The following is a 21,230-nucleotide window of genomic DNA, read 5'->3' as shown; positions in this document are numbered from 1 at the left end:
AATATTATCCACAATTTGTTATGATCAACACAGTAGAATGCCTTTTCATAGTCAATAAAACACAGGTAAACATCTCTTTGGATTTTTTTTGTTTTCAACAAAATCTATCTGACATCAGCAATAATATCCTTTATTCCACAGTTTCACATCCTCTTTTGAAGCTGGCAGGGGTTATCGAGAGTACTCTGAAACTATGCTCCAATTGTCTACAAAAACATTTTTGTTGTGTAAACTATTAATGATAGGGGTCCCATTGTGACATGGTAGGGTAAACACTGGCTTGCTAATCTCAAGGTCAGTGGTTCAAACCCACCAACTCTTCCTTAATAACCCTACACAGTGTCACTATGAGACTGAACAGACTCAACAGCACTTAACAGCAACTATACTATTAACAATGCTGTTTTTATGTTGTTAGGTGCAATTGAGTTAGTTCTGACTCATAACTACTCTGTGCAAAACAGAATGAAACACTGACCAGGTCTGTGTCATCCTCACAATTGTTAAGTTTCAGCCTATTATTGCTGCCGTTATGTGAATTCATCTAATTGGCAGCCTTCTTCTTTTTTGCTGACCTTCCACATTACCAAGCATGATGTTTTTCTCTGGGGATTGATCCCTTGTGACAACATGTCCAAAGAACAAGAGATGAAGTCTCGCCCTCCTCTCTTTTAAAGAGCATTTTGGCTGTACTTCCAACACACATTTGTTTGTTCTGGCAGTCCATAGTACTTTCAATAATCTTTGCCAACACCATAATTCAAATGCATGAAGTCTTCTGCTTTCTTCCATATTTATTGTTAAACTTTCACATCTTCTTTTAGTACTCCCTGCATCAATCAATATTTTGCCCAATTCTTCAGTATTGTGATTCTGAGGGTTGAATTTGTTTTCAGTTCTACAAGCTTGAGAATTGCTGAGTGTGCTCTTCCCTGTAGGTTTTCTAACCCCAAGCCTTAGCATATTTCATTATAATACTTTACTTTGTCTTCTTGACCTGCATTTTAAAATCTTCTAGTCAGCTCTTTTACTTATCATTTCTTCCATGTGTTGTTGTTATTGTTAGGTGCCATCTAGTTGGTACCAACTCATAGTGACCCTATGCACAACAGAATGAAACACTGCCTGGTTCTGGGCTAACCTCACAATTGTTGCCACGCTTGACCATTGATGCTGCCAGTTTGCCAATCCATCTCACTGTGGGTATTTCTCTTTTTCTCTGACCCTCCACCTTATCAATCATGATATCCTTCTTCAGCGAAGGTATCTTCTGACCATATATCTGAAGTATGAAAGACAACATTTGGCCATCCTGGCCTCCAAGAAGCACTCTGGCTGCACTTCTTCCAACACAGATCTATTTGTTCTTTTGGCAGTCCATGGTACTTTCAATACTCTTGTCCAACACTGTAACTCAAATGCATTAACTCAAATGCATCAATTCTGTGGTCTTCCTTATTACTGTCAAGCATTTGCACGCATATGAGATAATTGAAATTCCATGGCTTGTATCAGGCACACCTTAATCCTCAAGCTGACATCTTTGCTCTTCAACACTTGAAAAAGGTTTTATGTAACAGATTTGCTTAATGCATTACATCATTTGATTTCTTGGCTACTGCTTCCATGAGCGTTGATGGTTGATCCAAGAAAACTGAAGTCTTTGACAATTGTAATCTTTTCTGCATTGATAAGAATGTTGCTTATTGGTCCAGTGGTGAGGATTTTTGCTTTGTTTTGTTTTACATTGAGATTCTATCCATACCTAAGGCTATGGTCTTTGATCTTCATCAGTGAGTATTTTAAGTCCTCTGCACTTTCAGCAAGCAAGGTTGTATCATCTGCATATCGCAGGTTGTTAATGAGTCTTCCGCCAATCCTGATGCCATGTTTTTCTTCATATAACCCAACTTCTTGGATTGTACATCCATTGTACTTCATATAACCCAGCTTATCTTCCATGTACTTCCATATATTCACCAAATGTTAATTCTATGAAAATTCTTCTAGAGAGAAGCAGAAGCAACATGCTGGTGAAATGGAACTTATTAAATACTAATTGGGGCTTAGCATTTTACAATTCTTTTTCTCTTTCACCAACTTCTATTTGCATCATGTCAAACTATTTGGACTTTTCTTAAATGTTGCCTTTTTTCATTTTTTTAAGGTTTTAGAAACTCATTATCTTATTTGAAAGTAGACTTATCCATATTTTTTATGTTAAAATTACTGCTTATAATCCTTGGGCTATTGTTTTTCTGTTCCTGAACATGAGCCCTAAATTCATTGCTTTGAAACTTCTTGCATAAACTGCTCACTGCATAAAATATGCAAATGGGAATAGCTCAAATATTGATCTTTTTCTATGTACTCGTTGGGTTTCTATCTTGATTTATATCAGGATTTGATGTGTTCTTCAAATTTAAGTCCTTCCAGTATCTGCCTATGCTAACTTAGTAAAACCTCTTTTACAAATAAGACCCACATCTAGAAAGATGTTGGCTGCTACTTTGACCACTGTATGTATTTCTAGAAGAGTTTGGCATCTTCTCTAGTAGAGAAAATTCCTTCTCCCATCTGCCATAAATACAGCTGCCCAAGTACTGTTATAGGTGCAGTTAATTTGTTTTTTGGCACTACTATGGAATCCTGGTGTGATGCTGTGGGCTAATGCATCAGACTGCAAAGTTGTTTGAATTGCAAGAATGGTGGTTCAAGCTCCTGTGGAAACCCTATACAGGGTCACTATATGTCACAATTGACTCTATGGCACTTAACAACGACAACAACACAGATAAGACTCCCATGGCTGTTCCTGTATCGAGAAAGAATAGGCAGAATTTTGGTTGAACTATGCATTCCTATCTTGTCTGTTAGAGCTTTGAGAGATGCCAGAGATAAAAACTCAAAATGACCTTGATAAGTAAGGGGGGAAAAAAAATTTCACTGAAGAAAAAAAATAATAAAAGTATGGATTATAATAGGATGAAGAAAACCTAAATTCACAAATGTCGAGTTGTAAAAGACTGACAAGGCTCAAGCATCACAGACAAAGATCTGAGACTTATAACTGATCACAAGCTAAATATTAACAAAAAATGTAGTGAAAAAATATGTAACTTATGCTAAATATATAAAGTAATCTTTCTGTTAGATTGAGGAATCTAACTTTAAGAAAATAGAATATACAATTCTTTATTAGTAGCACTTATAATCATTAATGTGGTGTAGTGAATTACTGAATAAGCTTTTCTAGCCTTATTCTTTGTAGCTCCCACCAAACGACTCTTTCCTGATGGGTATGGGTAAAAAAGCATGGGAGAAGATAGTGGCAGAATCACTATTCAGGTGCAGATTGTTAAATAAGAAAAGAAATTGATCATCCACTGAAACAGTCATGGGTATACCAAAGAAACTGATCCACAGATTAGAAACATAGGTTGGTCCTAGGTACAAGGAAGAATTTGGGGTTGTTTACTCTTGATGTCTTGCTTTGTATTAATGCACTGAACTACAAAGTTGGGTTGAACCACAAGGCCAGAAGATCAAGCTCACCAGCTACTCCTCAGAAACCCTATACAGCATCACTACGAGTCAGAGCCGACATAATGGCACTTAACAACAATTTGTAAATGGCAAAGGGAGGGAGATAATATTGGTCTGCATAAGAAAGTTTTATGAACAAGAAGGTCACAGATGGAACAATATACAATCAGTTTCATTTATTCATTCATTGTCATCAACTGTCTAATATGTGCTAGTTACTTGGCTAGGTGCAAATGGGACACAAAGAAAAGTAGAACATTGCCCCTGCCCTTAAGGGTCCTCTGTTGGAATGGTGCAAGATGCATAAATAATCAGCAACCTTACTATGTAACTAGCATAATAAAGTATGCATCCCAGAATGCTTAAGGAGTAAGAAGTTAATTTAATCTAAGAATGTCAGAAAATGGGTCAAAGAGATTTTTGAACCTTAAGTAGAATCTTTCCTTCTAAAATTGAAGCAGAAGATATTTCAGGTGGACTTCAGGAAGAACTTTTATATATTAGCTAAAAAGTTTAATTATCTGTTAAAGGAGGTAAGCATTTTTCTTTCCTTTATTTTTTAAATGTCTGGAAGTTTTAAAGGGAGAAGATAATCTACTCAAAGAAAGAAAATGTACCACATTATCCTTTAAGCAAGGCTCCTTCTAACTCTGGCATTTTTCTGATAAATTGAGTACTGATCTTGCATGCCCAGAGATATGCAAAATCAGGCAGTAGACATAATAGAAATTGTACTGTGTACCTAAAAGCAATTCAGTAATAATACTTTTATTCCTTTTATATTTGAATTTTATGGGCATCTGTATCTGAAGAGAAATTAAATGTATTTGTTGTAAGTAGATTTTTATGTGTTCTCATCTAAGTAATATGAGAATCTGTAGAAGGAGGTGGTACTGGGTATGAGGCAGTGGGCCTAAAAATTTTGAATGGCGCCAATCCTCTTTTTAGAAGAAAAGATGGATTGTTGCCTTCTGGTTATTTATTTATTTTTTAAGTATGTGGTTGTGTTAAAAAAATTAACATAGTAAATCTTGAAGAATGCCTCAAAGTAGAGGCTTATATTGATCACTCATCTGAGGATCTTGAATCTCTTTTAAAATGTCTTTGTTTCAAAGCTCAGCCTGCTTCAGAGGAGTAGATTTCAAGGATGTATTAAAGCTGTAAGAGGCAACATGTTTTAATGATTTAGAGTACAGAACTTGGTTTCAAACTGCCTGGGCTTAAATACTAAAATTTCACCTCCATTCAAGGTGTTGTGACTCATTGACGGTCACCCGAAGGGTGTGTCCACAACACAGCACTTTCTGAAGTACCATAGGATTAGCACTAGACCTTAAGGTCAGTTTGAACCTCAAGGTCAGCAGTTCAAACTTACCAGTCACTCCTTGTAAACACAATACAGTGTTGCTATGAGTCAGAACTTACTCAACGACACTTAACAACAATAACAAGAGCATATGTTAGTGTACTATGAAGGCAATCATGCCATTTTAAATGTGAAAATCAGAGCTTGAAGCAGAGTAGACATGAACCAATAGTCGTCTGTTTAAAAGTACAGGTAAAGGACTGATCATATCTTACCAGTTCACCTTTCTCAACAGTTTATCTTTGCTCAGGTAAACTCTTTAATGTGTTTGCAAAATGAATACATATGTTGATTGATGAATAATAAAGAACATTTGATATAGACAGCATTGCAATTTCAGAGAGGAAGCTTCAAGAACAACTAGACTGGGTTGATATGGTTATTACCTTTCTTCTCCTTGTCTACCTATGGATTTCTCTGGCCATCAGAGCAACACCCAGTATTACAAATACTTGTAGTCTGCTTGAATTTTTCTGAAAGTCCACTGTAGGAAATAATGCTGAATTTGGGGCTAGACAATGAAACAATGAAAATGAAAAGTGGATTGTTTGATTTTTTCAGACAAGTTAACCTTAATTCCTTTTCCTAGTAACAACTTCTTCTGATAAGTAAAAATGCACAGTGGCAGCTGCATGTGAATTAAACAAGATACTCTTGAAAACATTACAGTGTTTCTTATAAAGATGTCACTAGATTCAATCTGGAGTCCTGGTGTGGTGCTGTGAGTTAATGCACTGGATTCCAAAGTTGGTTTAAGCTCAAGGTTGGTCATTCAAGCTCACCAGCCACTCCTTGGAAACCCTAGGTCACTATGGGTTGGAACTGACTCAATGGCACTAACAACAACAACAACAGATCCAATCTGAGTCACAATAGAGCAGCTGTTAAAAAGTACACTTTGTACTGCAATGAAAGGCATGGAGGTAGTGTGCAAGCTTTCACTAAAGTAAACTGGAAGTGGGTTTTTTGTTGTCTGACTTGTGCTGCACTTACTTTTCAATTATGGTCAATAAATGTTGTTTTGTTTTAAAGTGAAAAGATACCTGCTCAATAATTAATGAAAAAAGGAGTAAAGAGTACTGCTAGGTCCAGGGATATTGTCTACTAGATTTAGATATATGGCTCAGAGAAGCTTACCCCAAATTTTTCCATTGCCTGGACCTGAACAGTATCCTGATGTTGGACTTTTTGACTATGGGCCTCTTTACTAAGTTGGACATGAAATTATAGAAAGTAGTATGTAAATCTATATGCCAACCAAACATTGCCTGTACAGAGAATGAATAATGACTTTGCATATCTATGAGCTACTGTTTTGTGAGTGTATGCAGCTGTTGCTGTGATGAATAAAAATATGAACTTATTGTTAGTGTTGCTAAATTTAATGTAACTTTGTGCATTTTCTCAATTAACACATCTTTAAAATATGTGTATGTGTGAGAGGGGAAGCAATAGGAGAGATGGAGAGTGACATACTTTTTTTTGTTTTTAATGTTCAAGAGATATCGACAAAAATTCCAAAGATTAGGAAACACTGCTTTAAGTATTTGCTTTTAGTAATAAGAAATCATATCTAGCCCTCTCTATACACCTTCAAAGGGAATGCACACAATTATCTTTCCTATCTTTTTGGTGACTAGAACATCTTTTTTTTTTTTTTCGGACATTGATGCTGGGGATGTCAAAATAATAGCTATAATAGTAATAATAATGTTCCCTTATATAACACCTTTTACTGACGCTCTCTAAATGCCATGTGGTAGGATCTCATTGTCACTGGGAAGGTAAAATTTACAGTTAGGAGAAGCTACAGCTGGGAATAGAATCTAGGCAGACTGGTACTTCAATTATATATTCTCCCTAGTAAGGCCAGTCTGCTTATTTTTTTACTTCACTCTGCAAATTCTGTGGTATCCAGCATGGATGTGGAAATAGGGGGTTAGCAGTGAATTTATGAAATTCATGCTTCATTTTTTTCAGTGAATTGGAATATGATAATGTGCACCCAATGTGAAGATTAGGCTGAAGAAAATGCATTTCTGTAAAGATTTACAAGGCATTTTCTAACTGGCAGAGGGCCATGAAATCAGCATTATGAACACCAGTGAACACCATGTTGCAGGTGACTGGCTGTTCTGAGGTACTTATATAAAGCACAAGATAGCAGAGTTGATAGTAAATGGCAGGTTTTTGTATATCTATAACTTAAGTGTTGCTGGACACAGGATCATCCACAAGGGATATGGAGTTTGGGGAAAAATCACAATATATGCCTTTCCTCTTCATCATTAGCATATGTAGACAAAAATCAAGTTAACGTCAACATCTACAGTGTCTTGTGGAAACCTGGTGTGACACTAAAGGATAATGCAATGGACTGCAAGCTCAGTTTGAATCTCAAGGTCAGCACTTCAAACCTACTCCTCAGAAACTATACAGGGTCTCTATGAGTTGGAACCAACTTTCCAGTACTTAACAACAACAAGTCTTTAGGAAGGTGGGGGATAGGGTGGCAGGAAAGAAACCAAAAAGGTGTAGTAAGTAACAGAGACCACTTGCAGTTTTGATCTTCTCTGCATGTAAAAAATGATGAAAAGCTAAATGAGAGAAGGAATGGTGTTTTAGATGACTGAATTGTACCTTACCCAAAATATGTGTTGGAATTCTAGCCCTTATCTCTGTGATTGTAGTAGCATTTGGGAATAGAATTTATTTGTTATGTTAATGAGTCAATTATCAGTATTGTTGTTGTTGTCTGGTGTCCTTGAGATGATTTCGACTCCACCTCACAGCAGAAGCAAACACTGCCCGGTCTAGAGCCATCCTCATAATTACTCTTGTTACTCTTGAACCCATGGAACCCATTGCTGCTGCAACATTAACAATCTGTCTCTTTGGAGGGCTTCCTCTTTTTCATTGACCCTCCACTTTTCCACACATGATGTCCTTCTTCAAGGACTGGTTCCTCCTGATAATATGTCCTAAATATGAGAGAGGAAGTATTGCTATCCAGGCTTCTAAGGAATATGCTAGTTGTACTTCTTCCAGCACAAATTTATTGTTTTGTTTTTTCTAGCAGTCCATGATACTCTTAATATTCTTCTCCAACGCCAGAACTCAAATACTTCAATCTTTCTATGGTCTTCCTTATTCTCTGTCCAATTCTGACATACATATGAAGCTATTGAAAATTCCATGGCTTGGGTCAGGCACATTTTAGTATTCAAATTCACATCTTTGCTCTTGAGCAACTTTTAGAGGTCTTCTGCAGCAGATTTGTCTAATGCAATATGTCTTTTGATTTCTTGACTACTGCTTCTATAAGTGTTGATAATGAATCTAAGTAAAATGAAGTCTTTACCAACTTCAATCTTCTCTCCATTTATCATGATGCTATTTAGTGGTCCATTGGTGAGGATTTTTGTATTCTTTACATTGCGGTGCAACCCATACTGTGGTCTTTGATCTTCATCAGTAAATATTTTAAGTTATCTGCTTTCAGCAACCAAGATTGTATCAAATGAATATCTCAAGTGATTAATGAATCTTCCTACAGTCCTGATGTCATATCTTTTTCAAATAATCCAATTTTTTCAGATTATTTGTTCAGCATAAAAATATATATAAATAGTGATATAAAAAGCAGCATAGACGCAGAGACAAGAAAGTTCAAATGGGGTTAAATACAGACATCATGTAAAGTTGGCCAAAGAATTGAGGAACACTGGAGCTAGGTATGTTGACACAAGGATTTTCTCTTAGAACAGACAGAGAGAAAACCTTCCATATGTGCTGGTACCCTGAATTTGGGCATGTTGTTGTTTTTAATTGCAGTGAATTCTGTTCTGTTTCATAGGGAACCTGTGTAGAGTATTCAAGGCTTATAAATCTTTGCAGGAGCACTAAAACTATCTACTTCTAGTATTTTGGTTACAGCAGCACTAGGAAACTAAGATGGAAGGGAGGGTTATGCAAATGAGCACAGGTTGTCACCAATTTGCATAAATTATCTAATTTATTTGAATAGTGTTCTTTGTGGGATGGGAGTGGGATCTTTCAGTTTCTAATAGCACAGAATACTTTTTGTTTGCAAATTTCAAACACCTCATTATGCAAAAGGGCAAGTACCTTATCCACTGTGCTATTCCCACCTCTATAAGAACTGAAATTACAGGTAGTAAAGGTCGCAGAGCAAATATCTGTTGAATTTAAATAGACATTGAGCAATTTAGACCATGAATGTAACACTTAAAGTAATTTGGTCCAGACAGAAAACACCTGTCTATCCTGCAAATCCATATGGGGGAGTTGATAATCTCAATAGAGTCATAGCAGTGCTCCACAATAAGGATAAAAAAGACCAATTATTCTAAGAATCCAAATCTGAAATAAATTGTTAGAGAAATTGACCTTAGAAAGAATTATAATCTAGTGTGGTTAGCTTAAAAATCTTTCACACTGGATACTTCAGAATCTCATTTCTCCTTTAATTTTCTAAAGTTGTAAACATAATGGTGATACTATTAGGTGTTCTGTGTTTTATGTAATACTGTAACATAAATGATTTCTCATGTAGTAGTTTGAACCTCATGGTGATAATTTCTAGTATATGCACAACATTCCAGTAGGGCAATTCATCATAATTTTAAAAGTCTATGTGGAATATTTAGATTGTTTCTAACATTTTGTTAAATTAATAATGCTGGGATGTACATCTTGTTGCATATAGCTTTTGTAACCCCTTGAATTATTTCCTGAGCATAAATTCCTGTCAGATTAATTACTGGGGGAAAGGGTATAAACGTTTAAAATATTCTTCAAACATACTGTTAAATTGATTTCTATAAAGATTAAATAGTTGACTAATTTCATCACAACCATTTCAGAAAACAGAAAGTAAAATAAAATGAAATGAAATTTGTAAAATTGTTACTTCATTATAGTTTTAAGTTTAATTTCTCAGATAAAACTGAATATATTTGTTAGTTATATTTTCTTTTGTGAAAATTTCTTCTTCATTTTTGTTTTGTGGTGGTGGTGTACATTGCATTTGAAAAACTACAATTACCCTAGAGCCATTCTTGTACTCACTAAGCCTGTGACCTTGAGTCTGACTTACTGAGTAACGGGAATCAAGCAAGACGATTCTAAGTTATATTTCTCTTTGGAGCAAATCTTGTAAAAATCTCTGTCTTTGCTATTTTTTTGTTGTTGTTGCATTTCTAACACTTTCATTCTTGTATCAGAACCGGGTCCATTTCTAAAAAAGAAAAACTCTTAGCTGAAGTATGCTGAACAGGTCCATGCTGCCCATAAGAGTATGTAGTTACTGAGTGGGTTTGGTAAAGTTTATGTTTCCATTTTTGGGCCCTGTCACTCATTCTGATATAGCACTTATCTTCTATGCTCCACCCTCTACCAATTTTAGAACATAAAAAAAATAAATTAAGATTTATAGAGGAAGGGGCTACCTGTTGGCATATGGTGAAACTAACTGCATCAGGACAGTGGGTAGGTGGATTTAAGAGCAATTCATTAGAAAGACCTTAGCACTTAATATTTAATCTTGCAAAAACATTCTGGTATCTTTTTTTCTTTCTCTCTCTCTCTCTCTTTTTTTTTTTTTTGTCAAATATTCTTTTGAAATACAATGGATTCATATAGTATATGTATTTATTCTTCCTTTCATATTGTACAGAGCAACTAGGATTTCTACCAACGTAGTCTATTTATATTCCATACACTTAAATTTTCATTGCTTCCTCTTTATCATAATTTCTCCCTATAAAGATTCTTGAATACACCAACTTCTTTCATATTTTCATATTTCCAGTTCTAAATGTGTCTCTCCAGCCCAAGACCCTCTACTGGGCTTTATATATCCACAAGTTGTTGTTATTAAATGCCATCAAATCAGTTCTGACCCTTAATGACCCTATGTACAACAGAAATAAACACCATCTGGTCCTGTGCTTTTCTCACAATTACTGCTATGCTTGAGCCCATTGCTGCTGCCACTGTGCCAATCCATCTCATTGGGGTCTCCCTCTTTTTTGCAGACCTTTCATTATCCAGGGACTGGTCTCCTCCTGATAATACATCAATAATATGAAAGATGAAGTTTCCTTATCTTGGCTTCTAAAGAGCATTCTAGCTGTATTTCTTCCAAAACAGATTTATTTGTACTTCTAGCAGTTCATGATGCTTTAAATATTCTTCTCCAGCACCACAACACAAATGAATCAATTCTTCCAAGGTCTTCTTTATTCACTGTCCAACTTTCACATTTATATAAAGCTATTGAAAATACCAAAGCTTGAGGCAGTTGCACTTTTGTCCTCACACTGACATCTTTGCTCCTGGTCTTGTGCAACAGATTTGCCTAATGCAAATCTTGACTGCTGATTCAAATTCTTTATATATTTACATTGGAATTTTCACATATCATTATAACTCATTCTGGTTTTTTTTTTTTTTTTTTGAAACTTTTTATTTTGAATTGAGCGAATATTTATAGAGTAGATCATCAGTTTTACATTCCACAAATCATACACTTTTTTTCATCTCAATGATTGCAATTCCCTCCAAGTAACAGCAGTTATCCTACTCCTTCGCTGTGGTTCTTATTATTATCCCTTCTCAATCTTGTCCTTAGATAAATTTTGTTCTTTTGATCAACAATGGTTGACCATTCCATGGTGAACATACCCTACTAGTCTTGTTGTCCCCTCTATCTAGCTATCTACTGTTTGACTGAAAATTGGGCCACGATGGTGAGTTCCATCCCAGAACAGATGGGTGAACATAGCCTCAGATTCCTCCAGTCTCTTTCTGACCAGTAGGCCTAGTTTTTTTGTGTTGTTGTTGTTTTTGTTTTTTTTAAGTAATTTTGAGTTTTGTTCCACATTTTCTTCCACTATGTCTGGAACCTTCTATTGTGATCCCTTTCATAGAAGTTGATCCCTTTCAGAGAAGCTGTGTGGAGACTGATATTCACATGTTCCATTTGTACATTGGACTGGTTGATTTCAAGCATCTTCACTTTTCATCACTTTTCTTTCTTTTGAACATGAAAAGGTAAAATCATTCACTGCCCTCTCCGCCCAGGAGACAAGCTAGAATGTTAATCAGGTCACTGAATGGGACCAATCCCCCTGGTTTACCTCTTGTCCTCAAACAGGTCTGCAACCTAGCCCCTCCCCGACTTTAACCCCTTATAATCCCGTGTTGCCCTCCATTCACTGTTCAGTATCTGGAGAAATTAGCTCCTCTGAGCTAGCTGGCTTAATACAATCTGAAACTCTGCTTCACCTCTCTGAGTGGCCTTGGTTTCTGCAACAATGGATCAAGAGCTGCAGTGACAGTCTAGAATCTAAAACTGCTGTAACACTTTCACACATGGAATGACCAATAGTTGTGCCTTAGACGTCCATTCATGAGCTACTCACCAAAGTAGGATGTAAAGTATTGTCTTTGTGGACTATGTTATGCCAAATTACTATGGGCCAGCAATTCATTGCCCTAAAATGTTTGATAATATCTAAGTTTTCCTCATTTTACACCTGCATGCTTCAAAAGTCCATCCTATTCTTAATCCAGTTCATAATTTTCTATAAACCAGGACCTCTTCCAATGTCCCCAGCTTCATCCATGCAGTTATGTGGGCTAAATACTTTACCACCTTTGAATCATCATTCTCTCAAACATCCCATAACCAATTAATTTATCAAGTCTTATTTATTCTGTTTTTTAATATATATAAAATACATTAATTTCTATTAATTCCTGCTGTCATTGTCCTATTGCTATGTCTTCATAATCTCTTACATGGACTATTGCAAAATCTCCCTAATAGAATTCCCTACCTATAATTTCTCTCCCTTCTAACCTATGTTTGATATTGAAACTAGCATTGCATTTAAAAAAGACAAATATGATAATTTATCTCATGTTCTTAAACTTCTTTGATGGCTTCCGATGGTATTTGACATGGTTTAAAAACATGTTTTCTGTTTGTCTTTCTCCACTCATTTTCTTTAAACTTTTGTACATGCCCTGTGGTCCAGTCATGTTAAGTTTCTATCTGTCTTCCCAATATACCTTGCATCCACACACCACTGTGCCTTCCTTCTTATCTGGACTATCTGGCCAGTCTATTTGGCCAGCTTCTATATAGCATTTAAGACTCACCTCAATTGTTAACTCCTCTGTAAAGCAGTCTCTGGCTGTTTTATTTAGGAAATTCCTATCCCAATCTACTATAGAGTTAGGCATTTGCTCCTTCTACAGCAGTCTGTGCACAGCCAATTATAACATAAATACAACAGCATTGAAGTGTCTTATCAATTTTTTGTTTTCTATAGTAGATGGGACATCTTTGAGAAAAGATACTAACATTCATTTTAATTCTTCCTCATCATTTAGTATATTTTGTTATTGTTAGTTTCAATGGAGTTGACTGTTGAATTACAGCAGTCTATAACTCATTGTGACCCCATTTACAACAGAATAAATGGATGCACAGTCTTGCGCCATCGCTACGATTGGTTGCATATTAGACTGTTGTAGTACATAGGGTTTTTATTGACTGTTTTTTTTAGAAATAGATTGCTAGTTCTTCATAGTCTTAGTCTAGAAGCTCAGCTGAAATCTATTCAGCATCATAGTAACATTCTACTCACAGATAGGTAGTAGCCACAAGTGTGGAGAATTGGCCAAATATCAAGTTAATATATGCTTGTTGAACTAATAAAGAATGAATATGTAAAATGCTTTTCCTTTTAACCATTTTTTTCTGGCTGTATAATGAAGTTTTAGGTACTGGAATTTCCATCCCCTGCCCATCCAAATCTCAATCCTCAAGAACTTGATTGTGAAACATTTTAAGCTATAACTTGACTAGTTATATAAAAATTAGACATTGTTGTTGTTATTATTAGTTGCCGTGAAGTCATTTCCAATTCATAGTGACCCTGTCGTAGGGTTTCTGAGGAGTAGCTGGTGAGTTTGAACTGCCGACCTTGTGGTTTACAGTGCAGTGTTGATCCTAGAGCACTACACCAGAAACCTTTATTAAACAAAAATATCAAAATGCGAACCTCTGTTTCTCAACATATCCTCCACCTAGGTCTATATACTTATGAAGATGGTGTTTCCATGTCTCTCTGTTAGTGTAGTGGTTACAAATCGGACTGCTAATCTCACGGTCAGCAGTCTGAAACTACCAGCTGTTCTGTGGGAGAAAGATGAAACTTTATGGCCTGGTACAGATTTACATTCTCCGAAACCCTATATAGGTTCGCTATGAGTCGGAACTGACTTCACGGCACATAACAACATCAACAGCAACCCTTCCCAAAATAATTCTGCACTCTTTGGTTTTCATCACGTCAGAAAGGAAGATTTGCCACAGTCTAGAGATTTCAATAGTGTCTTTTTAAAAGTTCTTTAAGGTTGGAAATAAAAAAAAATCAATCTGAAGAGGCAAGATCTGGGCTTTAGGGTGGATGGGATAAGGTTTTCTAAGAATTTCTACTAGGATACTAGGACAGCCTTGTTACCCTTAAACAGTGAGTAGGGCATTGTACCGATTGGGAAAAAAAAATTCCTAGACCAGTCTTCTGGGTCTGTTTTTCACTAATGTAATTTTCAATCTACTAAAAACTTCTTTCTAATAAGCCCTGTGATTGTCCTGTGCCATTCAAGGAAATCTATCAAGCTTCTCCCTTGGGAATTCCAAATAACAGTTCCCATAACCTTGTGAGTTGAACTATCTTATCTTGAATTTAACTGATCTAGTAGAAACTACTTGATCACATTGGGGCTTGCACATTAGGCCGTGCATCCTGTATCATATTGGTACGTCTTCTTGGGTTATGATTTATTCCAAGAAATTGTCATTAGCTTTGATCTTGCTTAAAATATTTATGTTTAAAAAATATCAGATTTTTTGCTTCCCTAGAAAACATCAAGGCAAGTGGCCAGGTCCTCTCAACGCAAACCCCCTTCCAAGCCTAAGACTCAACAGAAATGCACGCTCTGATTGGTGACCACACACATCACCGATGGGGGGATGTGGGGTAAAAGCAGCAATGAAGCTGCAAGCTAAGCCCTACAATGTTCAGTGGACTTCTGTGGACCCAGTTGGGGACCTGGTTGGCAAGCCATGTGAAGAGGCCTGGGGACTCTTGGGCCCAGAGTCAATGGCGTGGCCACGAGCGCCCATACTTGCAGATGATACCCATGTGAACTGGACCGGATGACTGGATGATCGGAGCTCAACCAGGAGAGGAAAGAAGAGGGGGAAAAAAAAAAAGAGTGAGCTGATACAGTCTGATGAACTTGACCTATACCTATGGAGCAGTGACTCAGAGGGAACAAATCCTCACAGCAAGAAACATTCACACCCACACCCACACACAGAGTGGATGGAGAAGGGCAGCTTGGACATTGGATACTCAAATGGGGAGGAGGGGACTACAAAGGCAAGAAGTGACTGGCTTACAAGCTTTCAAGAGGGAACCTCGTGCTAGGGAGCATGGCAGAAGGCAGAATCTCCAGCAGGTACTATTCAATCTGTCTGGGCGGAGCTGATGAAAGAAGATACAGATGGGTAACTTGTGAGACTGTAGTGAATAATGCTTATCAGGACGGATTATGAGGGTTGGAAATGCAAAAGTAGAAGTTTTGTAACAAGTAAGGGAGTGATTAATTCTCCAGGATAGAAGCGGAGACCTCTGGGACCATCAATGGAGAAGAGCCTAAAGCGGGATCCTACCCAGGGAAACAGAGATGCCTGAGATAAAGACAGAGATGATGACGTGCAGTGATGAAGAGACTAGGGACCTTGGACCCAGAGAGGGAAAGGTACTGTGGGCTGAAAACTGGGGGGAGGAGGGGGAAGTGTAGGGGGCGGGTTTCTGGGATATACCCTTTGGGTGGTTGAGGATGCATGGAGGGGATTGGAACCATGGCAGTGATATGATATAAGATGGAATGAATGTAAAACTAAAGTTCTCCCATGTAAACTATCATATAATTCACAATAAAACATCAAAAAAAAAAAAATCAGATTTTTACCTAGCTGATCTTTACACACACTTTTTTCTTCTTTAAGTTTTTATTGTGGTTTGAGCAAAAGTTTACATGGCAGATCATCACTTTTACATTAAACAAATCATACAACTTGTTTCATCACAATGATTACAATCCCCTCCATGTACCACGAGATAATAGTACTTCTCTCTATTTACGTTGTTGTTGTTGTTATGTGCCGTGGAGTCGCTGACGACTCATAGCAACCCTGCACAGGGTTTCCGAGGCTGTTAATCTTTACAGGAGCAGAACGCCTCATCTTTCTCCCACGGAGCAGCTGATAGTTTCGAACTGCTGATTTTGCGGTTCGCTACCTGATTCGTAACCACTACACTACCAGAGCTCCTTCTTTAAAAAAAAATTTTTTACAAAAATCTAAAGCTGATGCTGTATGTTCTGTAAAGCTACACTCAATTCACAATAAAAAAATTTTAAAAAAAAAATACTCCGGCATATATAATAATTTACACCATCAAAGGGCATATTCTGCAAGTCTGCCTCCTGGCCATTATCTCTTAGTTCCTCTCTTTAGATGAATCTTGAGTCCTCTGGGGCTCTCCCTTTCTCCATGTCCCCATCTCTGGTGTCGCTGCTTCTCTGGATAAAGTCCCGCATTCCGCTTGTGCCCTTCTTCCTTGAAGGTCATAGGTCCTTTGTTTCTGGACTGTAAAATTAACTGCTTCCCTATTTTCTTTTTTAAAATGCTTTATTGTGAATTATGTGATAGTTTACATGGGAGGACATCAGCTTCACATTGATCCCGTCGTATATCATTTCCTTGGCATGGTTACAATCCCTTCCATGCATCATCCATCAAACAAAGGGTATACCCTGCAAGCCTGCCCCCTGGTAGTCCACATAACGCCCTTTCTCTCTCAGCGTCCAAAGTCTCCAGCCACTCCATCTCCCCATGTCATCGTCTCTGCCTCCATCACTGGCATCAGTGCTTGTCTGGGTAGGGTTCTGTTCTGTGCTCTTCTCCTTTGATGGTCCCAAGGACTCTGCTGCTAGACTGCAATGTTTATCAATTCCCTCCCTTTGCCCCAAAACGTCTACCTTTACATTTTCAGCCCTTACAGTTAGTCCTGATAACAATTATTCACTACTGTATTGCAAGAGACCTAGCCGCATTTCCTTTTATCAGCCCTGAGTAGGCAGAATGGATACTCTTCAGTGGAGATTCTACCTTGCTCCACGCCCTCTGAATCTAGGTTCCCTCTTGAAAGCTAGCAAGCCAGCCACTTCTTGCCTCTGTAGCCCCACCCCCCCTTTCTGGGTGTCCAATGTCCAAGTGACCCATCCCTGTCCTCTCCGCGTGCGGAGGAGGTGGGAATGATCCTCTCTGTGAAGATTTGTTCACTCTTTTCAACTATTGCTTCCATAGGTATGTCAGGTTCATCAAATTGTATCAGATTATTCTTTTTTCCCTCTTCTTTCTTTTTCTGTTTGAGCTCTGATCATGCAGCCATTGAAGCCAGGTCAAATGGATATATCTACAAGTGTGGGTGTACTTATGCATGTGCCCTTTCTTCTTATGAGCTGGACGCTTCATTCTCCGCTCTAGTTCTCTGTGGCTAAGTTGCTGACTCTGGGTCCAAGAGTCCCCTGGATTTGGCACACTGTTGCCCAACAGGTCTCCATCCAGGTTCACAGACATCTATTGAGCATTGTAGGGCTTATCTTAAAGCTTTATTGCTGTTTCTCCCTCATTTCCCCTTACTGGTGACTAATGTGGTCACCAATCAGAGCATATATTCCCACTGAGCACTACTCTTAGAAAGGGGTTTGCCCTGCGGGGGACCCACCCACTTGCCTTGATGTCTCCTGGGCAAGCCACTTGTTTGTTCTTGCTTGTAGTAATCAGTCAGCCTGCCTTTTATTGTTTTCTATTCTTCCTGTCAGTCTTTCTTTCTTTTATATTTTTTAATGTTTTATTGTGAATTATATGGGAGAACATTAGTTTTACATTCATTCTACCATATGTAGTATAGTTGCCATGGTTCCAGTCCCCTCCATGCATCATCAACTAACCAAAGGGCATACCCTGCAAGCCTGCCTCCTACACTACCCACTCCCCCTAGTCTTCAGCACACAGTCACTCTCCCTCTCTGGATCTAAAGTCCTCAGCTGCGTCACTCCACATCTTCATCTCTGCCTACATCTCAGGCATCACTGCTTCTCTGGGTAGGGTCCCACTCTCAACTAGTCTGCGTTGATGGTCCTAGGGACCTCTGCTCCTAGACTGGAAGGTTAATCACTCCTTTCCTTGCTATAAAATGTCCACATTTACATTTCCAACCCTCACAATCAGTCCTGATAACAATTATTCACGATTGTATCACAAAAGACGCATCTGCATTTCATTTCATCAGCTCCGCCTAGACAGATTGGATACTACTCACTGGAGATTCTGCATTCTTCCTGGCCCCTGGATCTATGTTCCCTCTTGAAAGCTTGTAAGCCAGACACTTCTTGCCTTTGTAGCCCCCGCCGCTACCCCATTTTGGGTAGCCAATGTCCAAGTTGCCCATCCCTGTCTACTCTGTTGTATGGAGGGGGTGGGAATGATTCTTGCTGTAAGGATTTGTTCCCTCTTTTGAGTTACTGCATCCATAGGTGTAGGTCAAGTTCATCAAATTGAATCAGATTACCCCTTTTTTCCCTCTTCTTTGTTCTTCTGGTTGAGCTCTGATCATCCAGTCATTGAAGTCAGTTCAAGTGAGTATTATCTGCAAAGTGTGGGTGTGCTTGTGCATATGCCCTCTCTTTTTTATCAGCTGCATGCTTCACTCTCCACATTGTAGGGCTTAGCTCACCACTTCATTGCTGTTTTTTCTTCATTTCCCCTTATCGGTGACGAGCGTGGTCACCAATCAGAGCGTGTATTTCCATTTAGTTTTAGTCTTGAAAGGGGTTTGCACTGAGGGGACCTGACCACTTGTCTTGATGTTTCCTGGGCAAGCAACTTTTTTGTTCTTGTAGTAACAGTCCATTTGCCTCTATTGTTTTGTATTTTTCCTATAGGTCTTTCTTTCAAGAAGTATCTTCTAGACGCTCTAGGCTGGTTTGCTCATCCTTTGAAGTGGAAATTTCCCATCTCTGGAGATCTGGATGTGGTTCAGGTTTCTACCTATAGTCTTATGTATTACAGAGGCTCTGCAGGTTGTGCACGTTGTAGCCCCATTTTAGGTATTCCAATCAGTTATAGGCAGAAGATGGACTTACAAGCTTTCTATGGTGATGTTTCTGAGTATTCTTTTCTCTCCCCCTCCAGTTTCTATTTTATAATATAATGCAAGGAAAACCAAGATTCAAAAGACAGCCAAGCATCTTAACATTATCCCTCCACTTTTCCCCAACCATGTTTCAATCTCTGTATCCCAGAGCCCTGTAGTTCCAAGGTTGTGCATACATCATTCTTTACCTCTGTCCCACTTAGCCCATTCAAACCTGTCTAATTGTTCTCCCATCTGTTTGTTCTTCCATTCCCCTCTCCCTTCTTGTATATCGCCCCCTCCCCAGCACCCAAACTTTCCTGTGTCTAATCCCTGGCCTGTGCTCCACCTTCCCTCCCTCCCCTCACCTACCCCCAACATCCCAGCAATCAACAAAGAATCCCCGCCCCCTCCCTCCTGTTTTAGTATGGGTTCTTTTTCTTATTCTTTTAGAGTAGTGGTCCTATGCAGTATTTCTCTTTTTGTGACTGAAAAATTTCACTCAACATAATGTCCTCAAGGTTCATCTATGTTATATGATGGCTTGCCACTTCCTTGTTGTTCTTCAAGGCAGCATAATATTCCATTTTGTGTATGTACCACAGTTTGTTTATCCATTCTTCAGTTGACAGGGACTTTGGCTGCCTCCATCTTTTTGCTACTGTAAGTAGTGCTGCTATGAACACAGGTGTTCATACATTTTCTCATGTTGTGGCTTGTTTTTCTTTTGGGTAAATACCAAGTAGAGGAATTGCTGGATCATAAGATATTTTTATTTTCAAACTTCTGAGGAAACGCCATATTGCTTTCCAGAGAGGTTGGCCCATTTTGTAGTTCCACCAGCAATGCAGGAGTGTCCCAGTCTCTCCACATCCCCGCCAACATTTATTTTCCTCTACATTTTTCATCTTTGCTGTTATTGTTGGTGTGAGATGATATCTCAATGTTGTTTTGATTTGCATCACTCTAATGGTTAGTGATTGTGAGTATATCATCATGTGTTTGTTGGCTGCCCAGATCTCATCCTTAGTGAAGTGTCTGTTCATGTCCTGTGCCCACTTTTTAATTGGTTTATTTGTCTTTTTCTTGTAGAGGTGTTGTAGTTACTTGTATATTTTATAAATGAGTCCCTTGTCTGATGTGTCATTGCAAAAGATTTTTTCCCATTCTGTGGGTTCCCTTTTTACTCTCTTGGTGAAGTCTTTTGATGCACACCAGTTTTTAATTTTTAGGATATCCCACTCATCTATTTTATCTACTTTTGTTTGAGTGATTTTCAAAATATTTTGTAGTCCGTGTATTCCCAGAATTAGTGCCCTCACATTTGTCCTGAGTTTCTCATTGATGGCCTTCATAATTCTGGGATTCACATTTAGGTCCTTAATCCATGTTGAGTTGGTTTTTGTATAAGGTGTGAGGTGAAGGTCTTGTTTCAGTCTTTTGCATATCATTTTCCAGTTCTTCCAGCACCATCTGTTGAAGAGACTATCACCTCCCCTTGTGATATATTTTGGTGTTTTGTCAAAAATCAGTTGGCTGTACGTAGATGCGTTAATTTCTGGATTCTCGATTCTGTTCCATTGATCTATGTATCTTTCATTGTATCAGGACCAAGCTGTTTTGACCACTGTAACCGTGTAGAAAATTTTGAAGTCAGGAAGTGACAGGCCTCCAACCTTATTCTTATTCTTAAGCAGTGCTTTGCTTATCCTGGGTCTTTTTCCCTTCCATATAACGTTTGTAATTGTTTTTTCCATCTCTTTGAAGAAGGTCGTTGGAATCTGGATTGGGTTCGCATTATATGTGTAAATTGCTTTAGGCAACATTGACATTTTCACAATGTTAATTCTTCCGATCCAGGAGCATGGTACATGCTTCCATTTTTGTAAGTCTCTTTTGGTTTCTTGTAATAGTGTTTTGTAGTTTTCTTTGTATAAGTCCTTTGTTTCTCTGGTTACATTTATTCCTAGATATTTCATCCTTTGGTTGGCTATTGTAAATGGTATTGC

The sequence above is a fragment of the Chrysochloris asiatica genome, unplaced genomic scaffold (genome assembly GCF_000296735.1).
Source record: "Chrysochloris asiatica unplaced genomic scaffold, ChrAsi1.0 scaffold00126, whole genome shotgun sequence".
Lineage (NCBI taxonomy): Eukaryota > Metazoa > Chordata > Mammalia > Afrosoricida > Chrysochloridae > Chrysochloris > Chrysochloris asiatica.
Note: the sequence above shows the minus strand (reverse complement) of the source record.